Source organism: Lygodium microphyllum, chromosome 22 (assembly GCF_053477565.2).
Source record: "Lygodium microphyllum isolate KBCC chromosome 22, Lygodium_microphyllum_v1.1.10, whole genome shotgun sequence".
NCBI classification, from domain to species: Eukaryota; Viridiplantae; Streptophyta; class Polypodiopsida; order Schizaeales; family Lygodiaceae; genus Lygodium; species Lygodium microphyllum.
Window position 1 is genome coordinate 44,390,012 of NC_141156.1, and position 24,726 is coordinate 44,414,737.

Here is a 24,726-nt window from a genome sequence, read left to right on the forward strand (position 1 = left end):
TCCATACTTCCGCCGCGGTTTGTAACCTGTGAACATGTACAAGAACAGAATCATGGAGACTCATAAAAAGAAAGGAACGGGCTCGAGAGTTGAGCCTATCCCATAAGGCTACACGGTCCATAGAGGTGCCATCGGACGAATCCGTGGGGGGACGGTCGATGGGTGAAGAAACAAGCTCCCAAAGGTCAAATGTATCGAGGATGCAGGCCACCTTGCATGACCAGAGGGAGTAGTTGGAACCATCCAACTTATCTTCCTTCGGAAAGGAAGGGAGAATCGACACTTGAATAGAGGGAATCAAGGAAGGCATCCACACATCTGAAGCAGTCTTCACTGAAGAAACCTTCGCGGTAGATGGAACCCTCTGAGATGCATGGACTGAAGAAGGACGAGTGCAAGGAGGTTCTTCCCGATGTCGAACCTCATGATAATCCCGCCTCCGCTCAGAGGAATGATGAGAAAGAAGTTCATCCTCTGAGTCATCAAAGCCTAAAAACTGGTAAGACATCTTCCAATCTGCAAAATACCAAAGAAAGTTGTGCCAATGTCTAAATATGACCAGCAATGTGGTCACCAACCACCAAGACGCAGGCAGAGAATGCCTATAAACACCTGGATCTGCAAAACGCAAAGATAACTGATGACGATCACCAGAAAAGAGACCACCAGCACCAAGAAACAGCCCAGAAAGAAGTCGCCAGCAGGAAATGTGCAGCCTGGAGTGGTAGCGACCAGCAGGACAGCAAAACGCAGCCTGTAGATCAGTCGCCCAGCAAAAGGAGGGACAACCTGGTGGAAAACACAGGGTTGTTGCATCGCTGGATGACGTGGCAGCCTCTGAAGACGGCGTGGACAGGAAAACACAAATTGAAAGGCCTCCTGAAGAAGTCACCTGGCAGTTGTTGATCAGATGGCAGCAACAGTAAGGTATCTCACTCCTGAGGGTATGTCCTCCATGCTCTCAATCAGGTGATGATACCATGTGAGAGTGCGCAACGGAAGAAGAACACGAACACAGAGGAGAGGAGAGAGAAAGCAGGGAATGAAGGAAGAAAGTCTGCACTGACTGAGATGAATGCTGAATACACTGAAATGGACAGAGCAGTCCCTGCACGCAGCCCAGAGCGTCAGTGAGGGCACCAGAACAGACTGGAAGCAATGGCAGCACCAATGCCGGAGATGGAGATGACGGAGACAGTGTTGAACCTACAGAGTATAATGCTGGAATGACTGGGGGGGCTGCTATATATAGCCCCCAGGCCAATAAACTGGTCGACCTGCCAAATCTGGCCAACCTGGCCAGATTTGGCCGACTAGCCAGATCTGGCCGACTTTGGCCATATCTGGCCGACCTGCCCAGGAAACTGGGCCGACTGCAGAATAACAGCCCAGTATGGGCTGTATGACTCCCAAAGGCTGCAGACTGACAAGGACAGCCACTAAACGAACTGACAGAGCTCCTCTGTCTCCTGTCAGACTCTGACAGGAGCTCACAACCAGGAGATGATAGACTGAGAATGATAAAGAGCAGGCTAACAGTTTCGTCTCTATATGGTCTCTCGGTCAGTTTCAGGGTCTATAGGTTAAAATTTGAAAAAATCCAAATTCGGCCCAACAGGTCTGAATTGTAGGGGCCGAGTGCCCGATTCGGCCCATCCGAGGGCCGAGGGCCGAATGAGAAAGGGCCGAATGTAACTGGTCCGAATGTCAAATTCGGCCAGTCTGAGTGTGGTTGTTCGAGGGCTGAGTGGCCGAGTGGACCGAGGGTCGAGTCAGGTGGGCTGAGGGCCGAATGGTGAATTCGACCGCTTCGAATGTCAACTTTTCCGAGTGGGGTTTGGGCCAAGTCGGCCGGGTCGAGGGCCGAATTTCAAAGTTGGTCTGAATGGTCGATTCAGACGCACCAAGCGATGGGTGTCCGATTTGAGTGGGCCGAGGGCCGAATCTCGACGCGTCCGAGCCTAGTGGTCCGAGTCAGGTGGTCCGAGTGGTAGTAGGCCGAGGGCCAATTCTGGGACTCGACCCAGAATCGTCGTCACTCGGATGGGCCGAGCGCGATGTGATTTTTGCCGGCACAATGATAAATCGCTCGAATCACACGATTTAGGTCATGCCCTATCATACACACCTCCAAATCAAATCTATGGATGGAGGGGAAGAGTTGTATACACCTGGAATAGCCAATAAAATCAAACAAATCGGCAATCGAATCAAACCCTCATGCCCTGTTATGACAGCAAAAACCCTGATGCTTGTTTTTCTTCTCTTTCTTTGTTTTTTCCTACCCTAATGCATCCAAATCACAAGGCAAATACCTACACTACTCCAACGTGCTTTTCCAAATCCAAAAAACCAAAAATCTACTTGCTAAGGAGATCGAATACCTCTTCAAACTCCCTCGCTTCCTACCTATCTATCTCAAGTACCGGTTCGTGGAAAACCCTACTTCCATACTCGATTCAAAGCGCGCAAGTGCTCAATCAAGGCTTGAATCCGTTGGTCCCAGCAATGGAACCAAAATGTGGAAGCTTTTTCTCAACCGCCAAGACCCTCGGACCGCTTATTGTTTCAAGCATTCCAAGCCGAGCACTAATGGCTACCTCTCACATAGCCGACGCGCCATCCATATCTACGGGTGTAGTGAGCTTACCTCCATGCCGATCGAGTTACCTCCTCTCCCGCGCACTCTGATAGCTCCACGATCTAAGTGCAAGCTTCAAGCAAGCTCCATCCTCAAGCTCCACACTCCACGCTCCACGCTCCACGCTCCAAGCTCCATAGCCGCAAGCAAGATAAGAGAGGAGAAGAGAAGAAGAAGAAGAAAGGAGGAGATGGAGAGCTTCTCCTCCTCGGTCCCTCACCCTCACACACTCACTCCCTCACACTCTCACACTCACTTTCTCAAGCACAAGCTCAAGCAAGCAAGAAGAAGAAGAAGAAGAAGAATAAGAGAGCCACTTTTGGCCATACACAAGAATGAGCTTCTCATTCACTTTTCAACTTTATATACAAAACCCTAAATCCCTTTTGGGTGGTCATCCCCTTATCCCCTTTTTTACATGGCCGGCCGTGGCCTAGGCCATTTTTTCCATTGTCCTTCTATCCTTCTAGCTTCCTTTCCACCACTCATCTACATTTACAAATTGCACGGGTGAGAGCTTGGTGCTCCTTTAATTAAATCATGATGCGCTTGCGCTCTTTTACAAAAGTATCAACTTGTGCTTTTCCTGGTGCGCCTTTTTCCCTTATTTAGGACTTTTCTGTGCTTCTTGTGTTTCTAGATTTTTCTTGGCACGCCTTCGTCTTCCGTTTCACTTTGCCTTGGCCTTTGTCTTCTGCTTTAGCTTTTCCAGCTTTTCCACCTTGTTAGTTTGACGGTTAACACCTGGCAAGAGAAAGGAATATGCCTCAAATCATAGTAAACGTCAAGTCAGCATGAAGCTACGTTCGGGATGTGCTCCTAGGCAGATCATAGACCAAGAAGAATCATCACATGTGAGATCTTTGGGCACTCCTACAAAGAAGAAAGGATGTGGTCCAAAAATATGTGTGTTCATTGACGATGAAGCACAAGTAGATGGGGACTCCAATACCATTGACGAGATTGCTAAGCAAACAAGTAGTCACTTATATGTTCATTTAATTTATATGTCAATGTTGCTTATTGTTACTCATTGTTGTTTATCGTTATATATATAATTGCTTTGCTACTATTGTTTTTTATTGTTGTTTGTTGACATCTGTGTTTATAGAGACCAATGTGCACCATGAGGGTGTGGACGATAATGAAAAGATGAGTGGTGATAATGCTCAAGGGGAGGCTGAGGATGGAAAACAACAAAAGCACTCAAGGAACTTGGGAAAGCAAGTATCTCTAGGCTTGATGAAGGATGTACTAAGCCATTTTTATGTCAAGAAGAGGACATTGCCTCCTACCGTGCCTCTTTGTAGATTGGTGGCTCATGAGGTAGTCAAATTTTCCACAGACGATGCTCAGTGGTTGATTCCTTCCTTTGATTCTACTAGTTATCTAGAGACTATGGGGCACTTCCTTGTGTTAGTTGCGGGTCCTAGAGGGGAGACCATGCCTGTGACAGCCAACAATCTAGATGACTGGGGTCCGATTTGGCATCAAAGAAATGAGGAGTTTGAGATGGCTCTTGGGAGAGAATGGCAAGATCTTAGGGGCAAGAAGTTCCTGGTTTGGGATGGAAACCATAGGCTAGAAACATGGTGGAGACACATCAAAGAAAGTAAGTAATCATTTATACTTTGTCCATTATACATGTAGGCATTGAATATATGTATCCTATTATTGTGTTATCCAATTTTCAATTATAGAATACTTCGACAATGCTCAATTTCATATTTGTGTACAGTGCCAATGGAGAAGGAAGCAGAGCTACTACTCGCATTGAATACCACCAATGTGTAAGTCTTCTTCCTTAAAATATGCTTCTCATTGTCATATTTATGATTAGTTTTGTTTTCAATAGTATTTCTAGGGCGCATGTAACTCCAAATATTGCTCATGAGGTATACATGTTCCAAAAGTTTGGTATTGAAAACAAAGAATCCATTCTAGATAGATTGAGTCCATACATGAGGAAGTGGGCTGAGCTTGAGATTAGTATAGAGGGAAGGAATTATCATGGTGCCGCTCTATGGTATAACTCTCCTTGCTATTTAATTTCTCAGCTTGTATGGAAGGTGCTTTTCTATCTTTAGCTCTCTTGTATGGAATGTGCTTTTCTATCACTGGCTATACTTTTATTTTTGTTTTGGCATGATAGGATGAATTCCATGCCTTTATCTCAAAAGAAATTGCAAAGGTTGAGGCTCTTGGTATAGATGAGGTAGAGAGGAAGAAATGATTAGATAAGTCTATAAGAGCAGAAGAGGAGGGCCTCAAAGATAGGGGTTACAAGTACTTATGCATTGCCAATCCCCAAAATAGGGATGATTTCTTTAAGTTGTTATTTAGCCTAAGGTGGGATGATGCGAACATGCTCAAAATCACAAGAGACAAGTTGTATTGTCTTACAAGTTCAAATTTCTCTCCGGAAAGGTATTTTGTATTTACAAAGCAAGTTGCATGGTTAATGTGTGTGTCAAATATTAAGTTTTTGTAAAATGCTTGTAGGCTTTTTATGTCTCATGGATGGAGTGAAGTCTTGAGACACTGCAAAGAAGATGCTAGAGCTTGTGCATTCATCAAAACGCATGATTTATAGTTTTATTTTGATTGTTGTGCATGAGGAGTAATCATTATGGAGTCATTGTTGTGTTTTGATCATTATGGAGTCATTTGGATGGAGAATGTTGCAGGTGGATACTACAGTGTGTAGAAGAGAAGACATTGGATGCAGCTCCAAAATTCACAAGAGAGTGGATTGATATCCATGATGAGAATACCATGTATTCTCCAACATTATGTGAGAGGAACTTGACGGCATGGGAGACAAATGTTTGCCCTTGGTGGCTTGATTACCTTGTTGGAGTTATCCCTAAGCAAGAGAAAGATTTGCATAAGAATACGTACTTCAACCCATGTAAAGCACCTTGTTGCTTTTGTAGAATTACTTTTTATGCTCATGCATGAGGATTTAAAGGTTGAATCGTGCTTGTAGGGTTCATGGAGGAGGTTCCTGCTCGTGATTCACTTGCCATGCTGCCCACTACTGTAGAGGAGCAAGCAACTACATGTATTGAGGGTGCAGAAGAAAGTACTCAGGCCATCCACGCTCGCAAAGATACTACACAAGCCACCCAAGGTACTCATGATAATGTGCATGCTACTCAAGCTACCATTGGGGCCACTACTACACCTCTTGCTAGCCTCATTGACAATAGAGGCAAAGGGCTTATGAGCCAACCAAGCACCTCCACAAATCCACGGAGAAAAAATGTGATGTAATCATTTATGGCACCCACCACCTCCTTTGTTTTTGCAGATTCATCTCTTGGCCGAGAGAATCGGGAGAGGCGACCCATAACTCGTTCAATAGGTGAGAAGCTCTAATATTAACTTGAAATTAATTTGCTTTGTTTGGCGCCCATGAGGAAGACTTACATGTATGATAATAAAAAATATATTACTTGAAATAATTATTGCAAGGTTCCAATATCAAACATACATTGATGCTTTGTTAGTGGATGTGACTCAAATTGATAGATTTGCCCTTGATAGGTAAAGATGGTGACCACTTTTTGCAAGAGCCTCAATTTACCTATCGCCTGTAGCATTACATCATTGTTTACTTAGCATCAATGACTATGTGTTGTTTTTTGAATAGCATCAACAAGTTTTTTGCAACACAGAAGATGCATCTTTATAGCAAAGATGGCATTCCACGTCGAGAGGCAACTCAATTTATATTTGCAGATTTTCCTATGGGCTTGCTTGTGGATGCTCTAGGTCCTACTTCATTGGGTAAGCTACGTTTTCTCTCCTACAAGGTTTACATCAAAATCACTTCCCATATGTTATGACCCTTGTGTTTCTTTTAGAGGACATGACTATTCCCAAGTGGAACACATTCTCAAATGGTCTGGATCTTGCTCGTGAGTATTTGGCCGATGAGGGATTCCTAGTTAGTATGTGCTTGGTAAAGCATATAGGTGAGTTCATTGTGGATGCAGCAAGGGTGGAGCTTGTGCTTCACCGCGCTTGGATGCTCATGTGTAATTCCAAGGCTTATCGGCACCCTATTACTAGAGAGGCAGAAACAAGCTTTGTGTTGCAAACAAGGTTTAATCACTTATTCTATTTCCACTCATGAATAGGTACTCGATCTTACAATGTGTCTTTGGCATTGTGTCGATCATGTTGTACCTTGCTATGATAGAGAGGCTGGGGAGAAGATTTCAGAGAGGTTGTTTCCAGTGTATCGTAGCTACATGCTGCATGATTGTGTCTTTCCCACAGATATTGATGGTGCCATTCTTAGAGGTGGGGCAGAGAGGTCTCATCTTTTTTATCGATAAGTAGTTTTGTATGTTTTTGCTTTCATGTTTTATTGTATAGTTATTTCATTGTTTCTACTTGCATGGTCACAAACGTTTTGTATCTTAATTGGCGATACGGTTAGGTGGTTATTGGCTACATTTACAAAGTGCTACGACTATGTTTTGGATGTGTTTACGGGGTGTGGTGGTTTGGCACGGGCCAATGCAGAGGAGATGAGACACTACATGTGTCTAGAGCTAGATGACATGCTCTATGGGGAATGTTTATCCACCCTTGTATGTGGAACGGTACTGTGCTGAGGGAGAGAGGGCTTTTTGAGAGACTCTAGACATCTCGTTTTGTTACTATATTGAGATGTTTATTATGTACTTCGTCATGTGATTATGGTTTGATCTTTGAGTATACAATGTGACTGTATGGTTGGTGGGAGTGTGCCATGCGAACTTATTACATTGTTTAGTCTGACATTATGCTTTGTGGTTGGTTTTGTTGACACCATATCATTCAACTATATTGTTGGCATGTGACCATATTGGTTTTTCTTTCCTTATCATTACTTTACCCAAGGGATCACATGCATTAGGATATTTGATTTGGTTGGTTATGTTGAGAACATGCCACGTTGGTCTTGTTTTCTTGATGTGTGTTCATGTAAATACAAATTGTCATACTATTTTAGTAATAATGAAGAATTATAATTTTATTTTTGTGTCATTTCATGTCTATAGTTTGTATGACTATGAATTAGTAATCGTGCTATGAATGTATGTTGCACAAAAAAGCTCGAAAAAACAAGATTGATTTTGCAAAAGAATGAAAATGAAAGCTCGCAAAAATAAAATCCATGTTTATTACAACATGAACATAAGCAAAGGATTGATGATGATTGAGCTTAACACTTTCCAACTGGCTAATATTTTGGGTTATGATTGCCTCCTCATCATTTTTTCAACTACTAGAACTACAATCATTAATTGACTATTTTGTTACTGCGACGATTGGATGCCATTCTACATTGCAACCGGTTACTCCCTCATTTCTTACTTCTCTTATTCTCTTTCTTACAATATCCAAACTTGCATTGAGTTTTTACCTTTCCCATATGTTGTTGTACATATTGCAAGTGCCCTAACTACCAATGAAGGGGGAGAAGAAATGGGGGAGGGTGAGGATTTGTTGTTATAACTTCCGTTGTATAATCATGATAAATCCAACTCATGTCAAATTTTTAGTGTGCAAACATTGTATGTTTAACATTTCAACATCATAGATTACCAAGTGGATTATCAAATTTGGGCCAAGATATAAAATAGAGAGGCCTATTTTTAGTAAACATCATAGAGGAAGGCACTACCATTGCATGAAGACATTGGTGCTTGTAGGCCTTCTTATGGTTATTTGAGGTAAGACAAATAAGTAATAACATCGTCAAAGTGTGTAAGATAAATGGTCACCGAAGAAAATTGAACACAAAACTATATTGATGATAAAGGTAAATTATTCCATTGGTCGAGTCTCCGATCATGACCCACTTGCCTCATAAACATGTGGGGTGGCAAGTTTGCAAACACAACATGGATCCCCCCACCACCACAAAAATTGTATATAAAGGTCCTCCGGTGGACTCATGAAAATATCCACCCATGGCACAAAATGCACTTGTAGTATTGATCTTTGACCTCTAAACTAAAACATCTGGCCTTTTTGCTTGGCTACAACTATTGGTGGATTGAAGCATTATCTCAAAAACCAATGTGAATCTACTTCTAGACCGCATGAACTCCATGCCAACATTTGAAGTACTTTAGCATCTCCATTGTAGTGAATAGTGGGGGAGGGGCATCTATTTAAACATTAATATCCCATGACAGTTGAATCTTGATGCTTCCATGGTCTCTAGCCAACACACTCAGATTTAGTAAGTTTATTATTCTCAATTTCACCAAGAGCCTTTAGACCACCTACCTTAAACTTTTGATGGGCTTACCTGCCATCATCAAATGTAGATTTTGCCAAGTTTATGTTTGAGGCATTAGGGCTAGAAAATACACAGCTAAAAAAGCCTGTCTGAATAGAAGGACTGAAGAGGTTTGTCCTTCTCCTGGTGGTCTTCTTCTTCTTCTTCCTTTTCTTTGTTTTCTTCTTCTTCTTTGACTGCAACTAGATAGGCCTTTTGGGACCTCTTTTTGGCATGGAAAAACTTCTCGGTGTGTCTGGTCCTTCTACAGAAATCACAGAAGTGCTGATCCTTCTTGCCTTTGTACCTATTGCCAATATATAATGCATGCTCATCTCTAGAGGTACTTGGTTCTTCCTTAGTTTTTAGCTTCTTTTTCTCCTCTAATAGTGATGCCTGGATATCAACAAGTTCAGGGTTTGGCATATTAATTAGAGTTGTTGATACATTATTATATTCAGGAGGCAAACTCTTAAGTAGAACATCGATGCAAACATCTTCTTCCATTTTAATGTTGATTCCTACAAGTTGGGTTAGAAGTCCTTCCATGTAATTTAGATGTGTGGCAAGTGATATGCTGGACTTCATTTCAAGCCTGAAAAACTCAATCAGGAGACCATACTTTGATGATTTAGACTGTGCACCGAACAAAGTGTCAAGTCCCTTCCATGTATCCTGTGAAGTCTCACAGTTATCCACATGGTGGATATAGCTGTCATCTAGCTCCAATTTGATAATGGCCTGAGCCTTATCATCATTATTTTGCCAAGTGATAGCAAGATCCACATCACAAGGCTTCTTTTCTTTTCCAGTGGTAATGGCCCATAGGCCCTTCTTCATCAGGATCAGTTTGATGCGGGTCTGCCAGGTATGAAACCCGACTCCTTTGAAATGGGCAGTTGGAGAATCTTTGCCCATGTTCGACTTGAGAGACCAGCAGCAAATTAGCTTCAGACTTATCAAATTTAAGCAATAGAAGAGTTAGTTGAGATGTGTCAAGAGACACAAGTGTTTAGATCACTAAAAATGAGTGTCAATAGACACTATGTTTCTTCCCTAAGTCTTTCAAACCTGCAAAAAACCTTCAAGTCCTTTTAGATCCAGATCTTCCCCTTCTTGATTTGATGCTGGGACCTTTAGGTCTCAGTGGCAGTGGGTTGTTCCAGTGGCAAAAGAGAGAAAATGATGAGATTTTTAAGCTTGGTGCAGTTTGGATATGGCTGTCCTGTCAAAACAGGGACCAACGACTGGTAAATGAGCTCCCATGAGCTCCACAGGTCAAATCTGATCAAACCCTTTGAGATGGAAGACCCTTACTAATGGCTCTAACTCCCCTTAAGAGGGTTTGTATTCATTTTGCCCGAGTTGAGAGATCTAAGCCTTCAAAGTGGTTGCTGTCAAAACTGTGCCCAGATTTGGAAAAATGCAAATGTCGAGCATGATGTGCATCAATCTCCTTGATTTTTGTGCCAAAAAGTTGTGCCTTGACCTAAAGAACAAATCTCGAGAAGAAAGCTCAAAGAGATGTGGCCTGGTTGATGACATATGGATGTTCCAACAAAGGTAGGTAGGTGCTGTCCACAGACAGTTATGGCAGCAACTCCAAAAAGAGGCAATACTGAAGCTATAGTTGCCCAATCTCAATGATTGAGGTACCAAGGAGGAGCTCTAGAAGTAGAGAAACATTCTCTAGAAGAAATTTTAAAGATATTTGGCATGTGGAGAGAGATATGAAAGCTTAAAGCTGACAGGGTGCTGTTGGCTATGGCTGCCATGGAAGCTTTATTGAAGGTAGGAATGCAAATGAAGTTGGAGATAGGGTCCATTACTCAAACTGAGCTCAGCAAAGATGGAAACGAGTTGAGAGGAGTGAAAGGAGAGTTGGGCCATGCTCAACTAAGCTCTGATGCCATGTGAAATACGTGAGATCTAGAGCATGGCTGATGCGGAAGCTATGGAGGTTGAAAGATGAAAAAGAAACTCATGAAGACATTGACCCTGACTAGGACAAATTGTTACACAAGTGAATTAGGTTCCAAGATTGAGACTTGTACTCATAAACACAATCTTGTGTATTGACAGTGACATGACACTTTACTAGAAAGAAAAGAGTACTATCATTGCATTAGAAAAAGAGTGCAAGTACAATGCTTTATAGGATTTGAGTGGTGGTACTTTCTCCTACTGTGCATATGGGATTCTGGTCCTGAGCCCTCACTGCTCCTCACAAAGGGACTGAAGTAGGTGTGATTGCAAATATCTCAACAGTTTTCACTTCAAGAAAAGCCTTCCATGTTGATGTCTTTTGTGCATCTCAAAATATGTAATGTAAAATCAAAGTTTTAGCATTGTTTTGAATGTTCATCTTTTTAATATTTATTCTAAAGTGCAAGATGTTGTTGGTAAACATGTAACCAAGTAATCAAGATTTTAGGCAAACTATTTTTGCTAACCCATAATGTTTTTGTGTAGGCGGAAGGACAAGAAGAAAGTTTTTGAAGCAAGCTCTTGAATGAGTTTGTTTTTTGGCAACCCCTCTATTTTTATTCCACATAGTTCACTTGTTCCGTCCCTAGTTGCAACCACCTTCACTTCCATTTTCACCATCACCATTGCTAGCTTTGCTACCACCACAACCACCATCGCTCCACCTCCTTTAGCACCACCACCATCTTCTCCTCCACCTCCTCCTCCTATCACCTCAACCTCTCTCTCTCTCTCTCTCTCTCTCTCTCTCTCTCAAATGAGTTTTTTTAAGTGAGTGTTTTTTAGAGAACCCCTTTATTTTTGTTCCATATACTTCACTTATTTCACCCTTAGTTGCAGCCACCTCCAGTTCCAGTTCCAGTTCCACCACCATCATCACTTACTCTACTACCACCATCACTTCCATCTTCTTCACTAGCACCATTATCTCCTCCTCCTCCTCCTCCTCCTCCTCCTCCTCCTCCTCCTCCTCCTCCTCCTCCTCCTCCTCCTCCTCCCTCCCTCCCTCCCTCCCCCCTCCCCCCCTCTCTCTCTCTCTCTCTCTCTCTCTCTCTCTCTCTCTCTCTCTCTCACATTTACAACACAAAAGCATCTATGCAAACTCTCTGCATTTATAGGCTTTGTATTTTGTTATCTATTGATGACTATTACACTATCATTATCAAAACTATTGGCTTGCTCTTCTAAAATAAGATTGTTTTTATATTTATTAAACATTTAATTATACTACCATACCACAGATTGAGACAAATAAAAATTTAAAAAGAATGTTGAAAAATGGATCACATCTAATCATATAAGCTGTGATAAATTTTTAATTTAAGAAAATACATTTATACGAATAAGTCTTTTTTTTCTTTTGGTCACATTATGGGTGACATTGGAAAAGTTCTTCTACTTTCAAATATGAGGTCCAAGTTTTCTTCTATGAGTATGGACTAGTGTTTAAGCATGTTTACATTTGCATCCATTCCAAACACTCAAAGGTATATATAGTAGTGCTTGGATGTCAAATATGCCTTCCCTTCTAGAGTGTGATCCATGAAACCTTAACAATTATATGTTGGGTTCTTTGCAATGTGCATATTGTAACACTCCTAGATGACACTTGAGTTGGGTGTTTCTAGTTTGAAAAGCTCAATTTTCAAGGCTTTCACCATTGTGTGGCCCTCGAACTATAGCCTATGAGACACCTTGATGATATTTGTGTGAGCCTTCATTTAGCATCCACTTGTTGTGTTGCTTTATGTAAAATAAACCCACCACTCTCTAACATGTGGATTTTTTTTGTAGCCAAATTCGTGCCACAAGCCACAAGCCAAGCTTGCAGAACTCTAGGTGGTGCATGTTGAAGGAAAGAGCATAGGTTGCAGAACTCCGTCTTTTGAGCATAGGTATGCAAATATGCAGATACATTCCTACCATTAAACAACTTCATCTCATGCTCTATTGCCAGTAGAGCATTTATCACAACAGTTTCTATTTACTTATTTTCTTTGTTTTTCTTTGTTTTCTCCTACTCTAATGCATCCAAATCACAAAGTAAATACCTACACTACTCCATCTCACAACATAAATCTCAAAAAAGCAAAAAACCTATTTGCCAAGGAGATCGAATACCATCTTCAACCCCCTCACTTCCTACCTATCTCAAGCACTGGTTCGGGGAAAGCCCTTACTTCGATGCTCGATTCGAAGCGCGCAAGCACTCAAGGCTTGAATCCGTAGGTCCCAGCAACGGAACCAAAATGTGGGAGCTTTCGCTCAACCGCCAAGACCCATGGATGGGCAAACTGAGGCCAAACCTCATGCTTTGCCACTACCATACATCCACCAACAATCATTATATTTTTCCTTATTTTTCCAAGACGTATTTCTATTTTTTCCCTTATTTTTTCCATTTTCTTGATTTATTTGAAAATAAAATATACTATTTTCTGGTTTTCTTGTTCCAATCACTTCAGCATACTAACATTCAATCTATCTTCCATATTCCCCCCATGGGAACACCTTTTGCCCACTCGAAACAGAAAAACTACCATTTTACTACTTAAAACTGCACTTCAGGTTTATGGGAATTAAATGAAGCATGTAAATCATTGCAAAATCAGAATTTTATGATGAACAACAACTACTCATAATGCAAACAACACTCACACAAATTTTCATCCAATAAGAACATAATTATCATCATAAACTATCAAAAATCCTTCATTTTCTTCATAAAAATGGTCATACCATGTTTTTACGTAACCTGAGATGCCTTGAATGATTGCATAATCAGCAAACGGAGCCTCCATTGCTCTCAATCCAATGCTCTACTTCAATATTCAGTATCTCCATCAATCTCCATCACCATTTTCTTCATTCTCCTTCCCCAATTCTTCTTTCAAGAGAGTACACATGAACAGCCCATATAGAAGAGAGAGAGAGAGGAGAGAGAAAGACTAGAATCTGTTCTCTTTATTCGGACAGCCATTCCTCATGCGAAGACCGGCGATATGCTCAGCCAAGAGAGAGAAATTGAGGGGTAATGTCTGTCAGATAGGTTGCTTACAACCTCCATGCTCCATCATGATGGGAGAGGGCGAAAAAAACGGCGCATCCTGACGTCCTTCTTCTCCACATTTTTTCACGATTTCTTTCATGCCTCTGCATAAAATTTTAGGGGGGGGGGGGGGTCAAGGCTCCAAAGGGCATCCCCCCCTTTGGTTCTAAAAAATATCCACCTTTTCATATCTTGCCCAAATTTTGGCCACTTCCTTGTCTGGACTCCGATTTGAGCTCTGAAAAATCCTGGGTGTCCGGTTTGACATCCTGCACTCATTGACAGCTCCTGACATCCCGCACAACAGTCGAAAAAATTATCAAAAATCCACAAGTGTCGCTCGGGTGCCTTTTAAAAGTCGTCTTTCACTTGGTGCTTAAAATCGTCCTAGTTGCAACCGCCGCCTTCGATGTTAAATATTTTCCCCCTAAATTTTGGATTTTTGGCAAATTTTAGGCACATCCCGGGCTCAAAAATCCGCTCTCATTGGCGACCATGGGATAGGGCAACTCAGCCCGTCGAATCCCACAATAGATCTGCACAAAACAACCAAAGGAAGCATCAAGCTGATACAAAATAGGTACATATTAAACACATCACAATGCTCACCCTACCCCCTGACAAAACCAAGGCATGAAATCCACAAGGAGTAGACCTAGCATAACTGATAGAAGGTCCGAAGCTCGTCACTAACTGACTGCTCCAACACAGCCAAACTAAAAAGAACTATCAAAGATGTTGGCCTAAGTGGTGGTCTGAACTACCTACCTAACTAAGGACAACACAACCAGGAGCTCCTACTAGGTGAGGACTCCTATAGCCTGATCAAGAGGTATTTTCTTTTAGCACATTTCTTCTTTTAGGTTGTTATTCTTCCATACTCGGGCATGTAAAAAGGAGGGAGCTGAGCATAGTGACCCAAAGAGAATAGGGCATCGGCCTCAGGTCCTGTCTCGGTACCCAAAAACCTACCAAGCCCTCGCAAGGCAACACTTAATCCTTTTCTAACGCTCACTTTTATTTTCGCTCTAACCTTCCTTACTTTCTTCTTGTCCAGCGAGATGCCACCCCTAGGAAGACAAGGCATCGGCTCCGGGTCTGACTCGTCCCCAAGAACCTACCAAACCTTCGCAAGGCAATGATCAACTGCTTATAAATCTTTCTTTTTTTTCTTTTCTATTTTTATAGGGGTAGAACCCCTTTTTACACACCTTTGTATATATTTATGTTCTTTAAGATTTTCAGGGTTTTTTTTCCTCTTTCATCATCATTTTTCCTTCGGCAGGCTTCTCTAACTGCCTCACAACTAACAAGAACTCCTAGAACGACTTCCTAGCAGGCTAGGAGAACAGGGTCACTAGAATGGCCTTCTAAAATAGGTCTTATGATGCCTGGCAATGTCTTTACAGGAGGCAATGACTATTCAGACCTCCCTCAGACATACCTAACCTAAACCCGGGACTTCATGCCTTGGACTCCGGTCCCCAATCAAGAAAAGAAAATCCCCTACAAGTACACAGACACATATAGCATAAAAACCACGATACTCGTAAAGAAGAGATATCACCTGGATAGGGCCACGAGAAGTCTCCACCGACATAGGCTCCTTCCAAGCTCTTCTTTGAACCTGTCTAGCACAGAACTAAAATAAGAAACCATTAACTGCACCTATACTAAATAGACGACTGGCCCTCTTGGCCTAATGAAATATAACACTTCACTACAAAAACTAATCGTCCCTCTTGGCCTAATGAAATAAAACATTTAAAACCTCGCAAAACTAGCCCTCTTGGCCTAACGAAATCAAACAACCTACACATCCCTCCCCGAAATAGTACAGATATACCATAATATGCTCCTTGCCAAGGAGAAAAAATAGGGCTCGCAGCCCTAAACTAAATGCATAAGATTATGACCCATCCCTCCTGCATATATAGCAAGAGGTGTACGCAGAACATGTTGTCTAATCAACCTATGGGTCCAAGATAACAACAGTAGATTGGTCTCGGCTACTCTTTGCATCACCCATATCAACCATCGGCTGCCATATATTGCATACTCTGATAACATTTTCCACAAGCGACCGGGTCCTGTTTCATTATTAATAGCAATATCCAAACTAGGACCATAGTTGAAGAAAAGGTCTTCTTCATAAGCAAGGTTTGCCAGTGAATCCGCAAACTGATTCCAGTAACGTGGAATCAGCTGAAGAGACACTCTCTCAAACTTCTCAAGTAGGGTCATCGCAGTTTGATGATACATACAAAGGATGGGATTCCGCACTGTATATGTCCCATCTAGCTGATTCAGGATCAACTAGGAATCCCCTTTTACTAACAACCGTCGAATACCACCTTGCTTGGCAATATACAGTCCCATAATCAAGGCTTTATACTCTGCCATATTGTTAGTGAATCCTACCCCGAGATAAGCAGCTAACTTCATCGTAACTCTACGTCGAGGATCTCGAATTACTACTCCAACACTCCCCTTTTTATTAGGGCCCCTGGACGCTCCGTCAAAATATAATGTGTATGTCCACAATGGTTTTACACAGCCTGCCATCACGAACTCCTCTATTCGTAATTATGATAGTCAAAATTTAACATGTTTCGAGGATGAACTGACGGCTCCATCCCACCTTCTTCATTAAACTCAACAGGGACACTTGTCAACATTCGTAAACAGTGATGGTAGAAGACTTTAATCTCCCACACAAAGGTTCCATCTTCTTGCTCAATCACTTTTTATCCTTTGCTCCACCAGATGAGTTTCCCCTGATGGTATCTCTGCTCCAAATATGGGTGCTCCAAATAAGGAATTAACTGCCCCATCAACCAGCTTTAAGCTCTTTTGCAGGTCTCAAATCAACCCCAATATCCCCAGTATCGACCTGCAATGCATTTTTTCCGTATTAGCATACTCAGAAATAATAAGGTTTAATCTTATTAAGATTGACCTTATTTTTAAATTCTACTCCCTGCAGATCAGCTAGTAGAGCTGTAGACCTATTTTTCCCTATCCTGACAATCTTGTAGGGGCCATCCCATCTAGGTACCAGCTTCCCTGGAAACAGCTCCCTACGTGCATCGTAGTACAGAACTAATTGCCCTTTTTTAAAGGTATACTTCTTTGCTTTAAGGTTGTGCAACTACTTTATCCGACGTTTAGCTACCTCCTGGTGTAATAAGCTTTGCAATTTCAGTTCATCCATGTGGGCTATGGTCATGAAATGTTCAAAGAGTGAATCCTCATCTCCCAAAGAGTGGTTAATTGCAAACCGTATGGTTGGCGACTTGATTTCGATGGGTAATACACACTCTTTCCCATAAACTAATTTAAATGGAGTATGGCTGGTAGCTCCCTTGAACGTTGTATTGTATGCCCATACTGCCACATACAACTTCCTGTCCCAGTCTCGTTTCTTCTCCGAGACTATTTTAGACAAGATACCCACAAGCTGCTTATTAGTACTTTCGACTTGTTCGCTTGCTTGTGGATTATAGGGGGTTGTTTTATTATGCTTGATTTGCCAAGCTTCAGTCAAGCTTTTAATCACTTTATTCAAAAAATGGGTTCCACGGTCCGATACTAGTTCCTTCGGTGGACCGAAACGGCAGATAATCTAGTCTCTTTTGCATTGTCCTGCCTCGTCGCCCGCGCTTCTGACCATTTTGTAAAATAATCAGTTGCTACTATAATATACCTCTTCTGAGTAGTAGATGACGGGGTGATAAGACCCACAAAATCAATGCCCCACTTCTCAAATGGAAGGATAGCCATAATAGGCATAAGTGGGCGTTTCCTATTCTCTCTGCTGTCATGTCTTTGACAGGTATTACATCTCTTAACGTACTCAAAGGAATCTTGGAAGATGGACGGCCACCAATATCCTGCTCTTAAAGCTTTCTGCGCCGTCAACCGTCCAGCGGAGTGCCCTCCACATGCAGAGTCATGGCACTCCTCCAAGATGAAAGGAACCTCGTTAGGCATCACACATCGACGGTAGATATCATCAACACCCTGACGATATAGTGTCCCTGCGATTAAGGAAAACTTCAAAGCTTGTTGTCTGATTTTCCTCTTTTCTGCTTTTGATAAACGAGCTCCAGTCTCTCCCGTTGATAGATAATGCGTGATAGCAGCATACCAAGATGGGATAGAGGCTATATCAATTTTAAACATTTCATCAATATCACTGCTGTCAGCCAAAGTCTCTTTTGGCTCCCCGAAATCCACAATCCCCTGCAACCTCGGTGGCTTACTCTTAATCTCATAATCGAACTCCTGCAAAGTGATTAACCACTTTGCCAAACGATCAGGCGGTTGCAGCTTGTTCATAAGCAATCTAAGCCCTTTTGCCTTTGTATAAAAAACTACCTTCTCACAGAGGATGTAATGCCTGAATTTTTTAGTCGCGAAGACCATCGCAAGACACAACTTCTCCATATAGGTGTAGTTAATTTCTGATATGCCCAATTTTCGACTCGCAAAAGCTATCGAATGATACTACTTTTCCTCCCAGATTTGGGCTAAACAACAGCTGATACTATGCATGGTGGCTGCTGAAAATATGTAAAATACCTCACCTCTTTTAAGTGCTTTTAAAACTGGTGCTTTTACTAGCTCTTGTTTCACATCCTCGAAAGCTACCTTACAAGGATCGCTCCATACAAATAGACAACTTAAGGATAATAAGTTCGTTAATGGCAACGTCCTTTCTGCCAAGGCATTTATAAACCTCCGATAGTACCCTATCGATGACAGAAAGCTATGAACCTCTTTCGGAGTGCATGGTGTACTCATAGTAGCTATAACCTTGATCTTTTCAGGATCAGTTGCTATCCCTACTGAACTGACCACATGGCCTAGCAATAGCCCATAAGGCACTCCAAAGACACACTTCCGTGGGTTAAGAGCGATACAAAATTTTCTGCAGCGCCCAAAGCACTTTCTTAAGATAATCAACATCCTTTCCCTTACAGTGGCTGCCCCCAGGTCATCGATAAACACTTTCAACTCATTTGGGGAGATGTCACCAAAGGTCTTGTCTGCTGTTCATTGCCATGATCCAGGTGCATTGCACAAACCAAAGGCCATCACATGGTATGCAAAAGTACCAAAGATAGTAATGAAAGTTATTTTCAACTTGTCTTCTTCTGCAATTGCCATCTGGTTATAACCCGCAAAGCAATCCATAAACGAATATATTTCCCTACCTGCTAATTGATCCAAAATCTGGTCGATAAATGGCAACGGGTAGTAATCCTTAACCGTCTGCTTATTCAGCTCTCTAAAATCTACACATAGTCAGATCTGGTTGTTTTTCTTCTTCCTGATGACAACTGGTGAACACCATTCTGTGTGCTGTACAGGGAAGATTAAACCAGCTTTTCGTAACTTCTGTAACTCCTCAAACAGCCCGTCCCTCAATTCAAAAGGCATATGCCTTACTTTCTGACGCACATGATGACTGCCTTCTTTTACAGGAATAGTATGAACAGCCAGGCTGGGAGGAATGCCTCTCAGCTCATCATACTCCAAGCAAAGATATCACGGAATTCTTGAATCAAGGACACATAGTCTTCCCTTTCTACTGAACTGAACTGGAACCTAATTTAATTGGCCACGAATCATTCGGCGTGCCAAGGTCTAACTCAATCACATCCGCCTCTCTTATCCTATCTTGTGGCTCTATCGGCTCATTTAGGGTTATCTGATAAATATCCTCTGTAGTGGACCCCTCTTTAGATTCATCACTGGATGATGTCTCACTACCAGGTGGATCATTTGCTGTTTCTAATTCAGTAGAGGATAAAGGAGCTCTCTTACTCTGAGGAGACTCAGGGTAAGCATCGACTATTACTCGATTATCACCTTTACCTAGAACCACTCGGCCGGCGGGTATATCGACTTGGCAGTCTGTTCGTAAGATCCAAGGCCTACCTAGCAAGACTCGATAGCTAGGACGTCCTGCAAATCTTATCACCCTAAAGTCCAAGAAGCATTCTACACTTGCAACTGTAACATGGACTTTAGTAACGCAACCTTCTGGTTGTCTTAGACTATCATCAGCCATTCTAAGAAGGGTGGAGCTATCTTTTTGGATGCCTAGACCCAACCTCTCCATCAACTCTGAACTCATGATATTGACGGATACCCAGTGTCTACGATAGCATGCTCTACTAATATTCCATCCATGTATGCTGGAACCCTAGGGCAATTCTTTTCAGCATGATCAAACCAATCTTTCCCTACTCGTGCTATGCCCAAAGGTTTTACAATATACCCAATACACAGGATCTTCTTGAATTCCTTGCATATTCCTGGAGATAATTTCATCAACTGTAAGAGGTTTACATCCGGTTTGACTTCGCAAAGAGAACTCGCTAGATCAAAATCATGATAGGTAGCCAAAGCTCTCTTTTCTCGCCACACCATCCTTTCTTTTGGTCTCGGGACCGACTTTGATGCTTCTCTTTTAGCTCTTGCCTTCTTTCTTGGCACTTCCTCATCCTTCTTAGGATCGACTTTTCTATCAACAGGCCTTAGAGGTCCACCTTCTACGCTAGGATTCAGGACTTGCGTCCCCTTATTCCCTTGCTTAGGGTTTTCCTCAACCGGTTTTGCATTATTTTTATCAACCTCTTTAGCCTTTTGGTCTTTTCTTACGGCTCGTAGGTTAGAGGTTTCAGTGCCATTGATGCGTACAGCCTCGATAAGGCTGACTCCATTTCCTTGTGGAAACTCCTCTATAGTGGACTTTCCCCTTTGCAATATTTGTATTGGTCCATCATTTTGCTGCAGGTTATTACCTTGCACTCTATGATTAACTGGACCTAGCTGTTTACTCCCCTGTTGGAGGGAACTAATCTTACTCCAATAGGTAGCAGCTAAGTGGCCCGACTTCTCACAAATATCACATTTAACATTTGGACAGTTTCTAGGAAAATGTTGTCCGCCACACCACTTACAGCTGAATCTTGAGGGTCCACCCTCTTCAGGGGGTCGACTCCCTATCAGATTTTGCTGCTTCTTCAAGAAATTAACATCAACAGCTATTTTTCGATATTGTTCAGAAATCATGTCGGTGTAGTGCTTCATCATATCCTTAACTTCGCCAAGGACATTAGAGGCACTCGACTCATAGCCTTGATCATCTATCCGTCATTCCATTGGCCTAACAATTTTATTGGGCATTGGTTGTTGACTCACAAGAACAACATTAGGATTTGAAACTTGGCCTCCAACATTTGGTGGAGCCAACTGACTAGCCATAGGCATAGTCACATTGGGAGGAGCTGGCAGCAAAGGTACATTTTGAACCATGCTTCCTCTTCCATTAGGGTTATTCATAGGCATCCCTTGACTTCCATTTGTCAATGGTAAATTGCCTCCAAGTACTAAACCCACATTAAGATTTATTCGAGAGGAGTAGGCCGTTTTTAATCGTAACTCTACTCCTTCTGCCCGCGCAATGGCGGTGTCTATATCAGCCAAAGCCACACTGCTCAATTGCACCTGAATATTGAAATCCAATCCATGCAAGAAGTATTGCAATTGGGCAGCCGGCGGAATATGAATGTAAGTTTGTAACTTACGAAACACTTCCTTAAGCTTCTTGGCATAGGCTTTCACATTCTCATGGGGGTCTTGGCGTGTTACATTCAAAACACACAACCAGTATTGGATGCCTCTTTCAGGGGCATATTCTCCTCGGAAAGCTGCATAAAATTGGTCAATTGTGGTTATGGTTCCAGTCTCTATGCTATGATACCATACCGCAGCCCTTCCTTTTAATGTCATGTTAAAGAACATCACAAGATGTCCCTCATCTTGGATGTGATAATTAAGCATTAATCTTTGGAATTCACAAATGTGAAACTCCGCATCTTCTTCGGCTAACCCGTTAAAAATGGGCAAAGGAACTCCTAAAGCTGGCAGATCCGGCGTCCCTGCAGGAATTGCAATGGGTTGTGCCATGACGACAATCGGATTGACAATAGGAGTTTGGACTGATGGGATCACACCCCCACTTAAAGTGGGTTGACTTGGTGGAAAAGAGAAAGAACTTGCGCTTCCTCTTGCACCTAAAGGACTATGTGCAGCAGTTGGGTTACTAAGACCATTGCTTTTATGCATGTCGGGCTACTCCTTTGAGGAGAATAGCGACTTACAATCTCCAATCGCCGTCTAGTCCTCTCAGCACATTCGGCTTTTTGTATTTCGGCTTGACGGTCCTTTTGGTCCCTAAAAACCCTAGATTCAAGAACCATCACTTGTTGGCAGCTCCCGGTAGACTCACCACTGATGGGACCTAAAATGGACCGGCACTGGCTATGGCACTAGCCAGACCTCATACTCATAACAGACAAACACACCCTCACAGCCTCGCCGACCAGGAGCGTCTATCTGCTGCTAAAGGACAAACTGTCCTAAAGCCTAATCTATGTGTTTATAGTTTTATAGTTTTGTAGTCCAACGTTTCCCTTTTTATAAACTCCACAGAGGGAGAACCCATACACATTGGCAATAAATACCACGATAATCACATACATGGAAGGCAACCTCTAGGTAGAAACACCGCGGCCCCACTGCAGCTCTCCTACATCGCAGGGATTAGCCCCTTGATGCGCTGCTCAACATATAAAACAAATGAACAAACTCCACTCTTTCATTTCGAATCCAGGAGATACCATGTGTCCTCACCAAATAATCCCCCAAGAAACGAATGTCTATCCTATGGCTTAGGATGCCTTTCACACTCAGCATGGGTCATTGTCATTGAAAACAGGTGCTATGTATCCAGGTTCTTTATTCCAATACCATGATCGTCATGCACATGCAAAAGTGAATGATTCTAAAGTGCTCAAATATCATTTTAAAATCAGAAAAGTGTGGTGTACAACCAGGCTTTTCCATGCTTTTACTAACCCCGTTGCTGCGATGTAAGGATAGCACCGAGATAACACTCGTACTACTATCCTCTTAATAACATACCATGAACTCTATGACATGATGTGCATCAGAAAATCAGCAACAATCAGCACACAAATCACACCATTCAAACATCCCAACCCCCTACGTTTAGGTATTGCTTTCGTTGCATAGGTGTAGATATTTATTTTGTCATGTTTTGATGTATAAAAAGTAATAAATCACAAACTTTGACAAAGAGATAGGGCAAATTGAGGCCAAACCTCATGCTTTGCCACTACCATACATCCACCAACAATCATTATTATTATTATTATTTTTCCAAGACGTATTTCTATTTTTTCCCTTATTTTTTTCATTTTCTTGATTTATTTGGCAATAAAATATACTATTTTTTGGTTTTCTTGTTCCAATCACTTCAACATACTAATATTCAATCTATTTCCCCAATGGGAACACCTTTTGCCCACCCGAAATGGAAAAACTACCATTTTACTACTTAAAAATCACATTTTGGGTTTACGAGAATTAAATGAAGCATGTAAATCATTGCAAAATCAAAATTTTCTGATGAACAGCAACTACTCATAATGCAAACAACACTCACACAAATTTTCATCCAATAAGAACATAATTATCATCATAAACTATAAAAAATCCTTCATTTTCTTCATAAAAATGATCATACCGTGTTTTTACGTAACCCGAGATGCCTTGAATGACTGCATAATCAGCAAGTGGAGCCTCCATTGCTCTCAATCCAATGCTGTACTTCAATCTTCAGCATCTCCATCAATCTCCATCACCATTTTCTTCATTCTCCTTCCCCAATTCCTCTTTCAAGAGAGTACACATGAATAGCCCATAGAGAAGAGAGAGAGGGAGGAGAGAGAAAGACTAGAATCTGTTCTCTTCATCCGGACAGCCATTCCTTGTGCGAAGACCAGTGATATGCTCAGCCAAGAGAGAGAAATTGAGGGGTAATGTCTGTCAAATAGGTTGCTTACAACCTCCATGCTCCATCATGATGGGAGAGGGCGAAAAAAACGGCGCATCCTGACGTCCTTCTTCTCCACATTTTTTAATGATTTCTTTCATGCCTCTTTGCATAAAATTTTGAGGGGGTCAAGGCTCCAAAGGGCACCCCCCCTTTGGTCCTAAAAAATGTCCACCTTTTCATATCTTGCCCAAATTTTGGCCACTTCCTTGTCCGGACTCTGATTCGAGCTCTGAAAAATCCTGGGCGTCCGGCTTGACATCCGCACTGACTAGCAGCTCCTGACATCCGGCGTGGCAGTCGAAAAAATTATCAAAAATCCACAAGTGTCACTCGGGCGCCTTTTAAAAGCCGTCTTTCACTTGGTGCTTAAAATCGTCCTAGCTGCAACTGCCGCCTTCGATGTTAAATATTTTTCCCCTAAATTTTGGATTTTTTGGCAAATTTTAGGCACATCATGGGCTCAAAACTCTGCTCTCATCAACACAAAGTATATATTTAATTTCAAGACATCACTTTAATCATACCATTTACATGAAATATAATGAAAAGAATAGCACAATAATACTCAAATAATTTCTCCAAAATAAATTTTATTATAATGAAGAGGAGTATTATTTGACTCAATACATTGAATGAAATGTGGGTATTATAGAGTAGTTGATAGAAGGATAGCAGCCGCATGGCATGCAAATCTTAATAGGCACATTGGATTGATACCTGAGATATTCTAAGACTCAATACATTGTGTGTTATATGGATGATATGATACAAGAGTTTCATGGATCATTGCCGATTGGCATGGAGATCCAAATGGACACATAGGACCA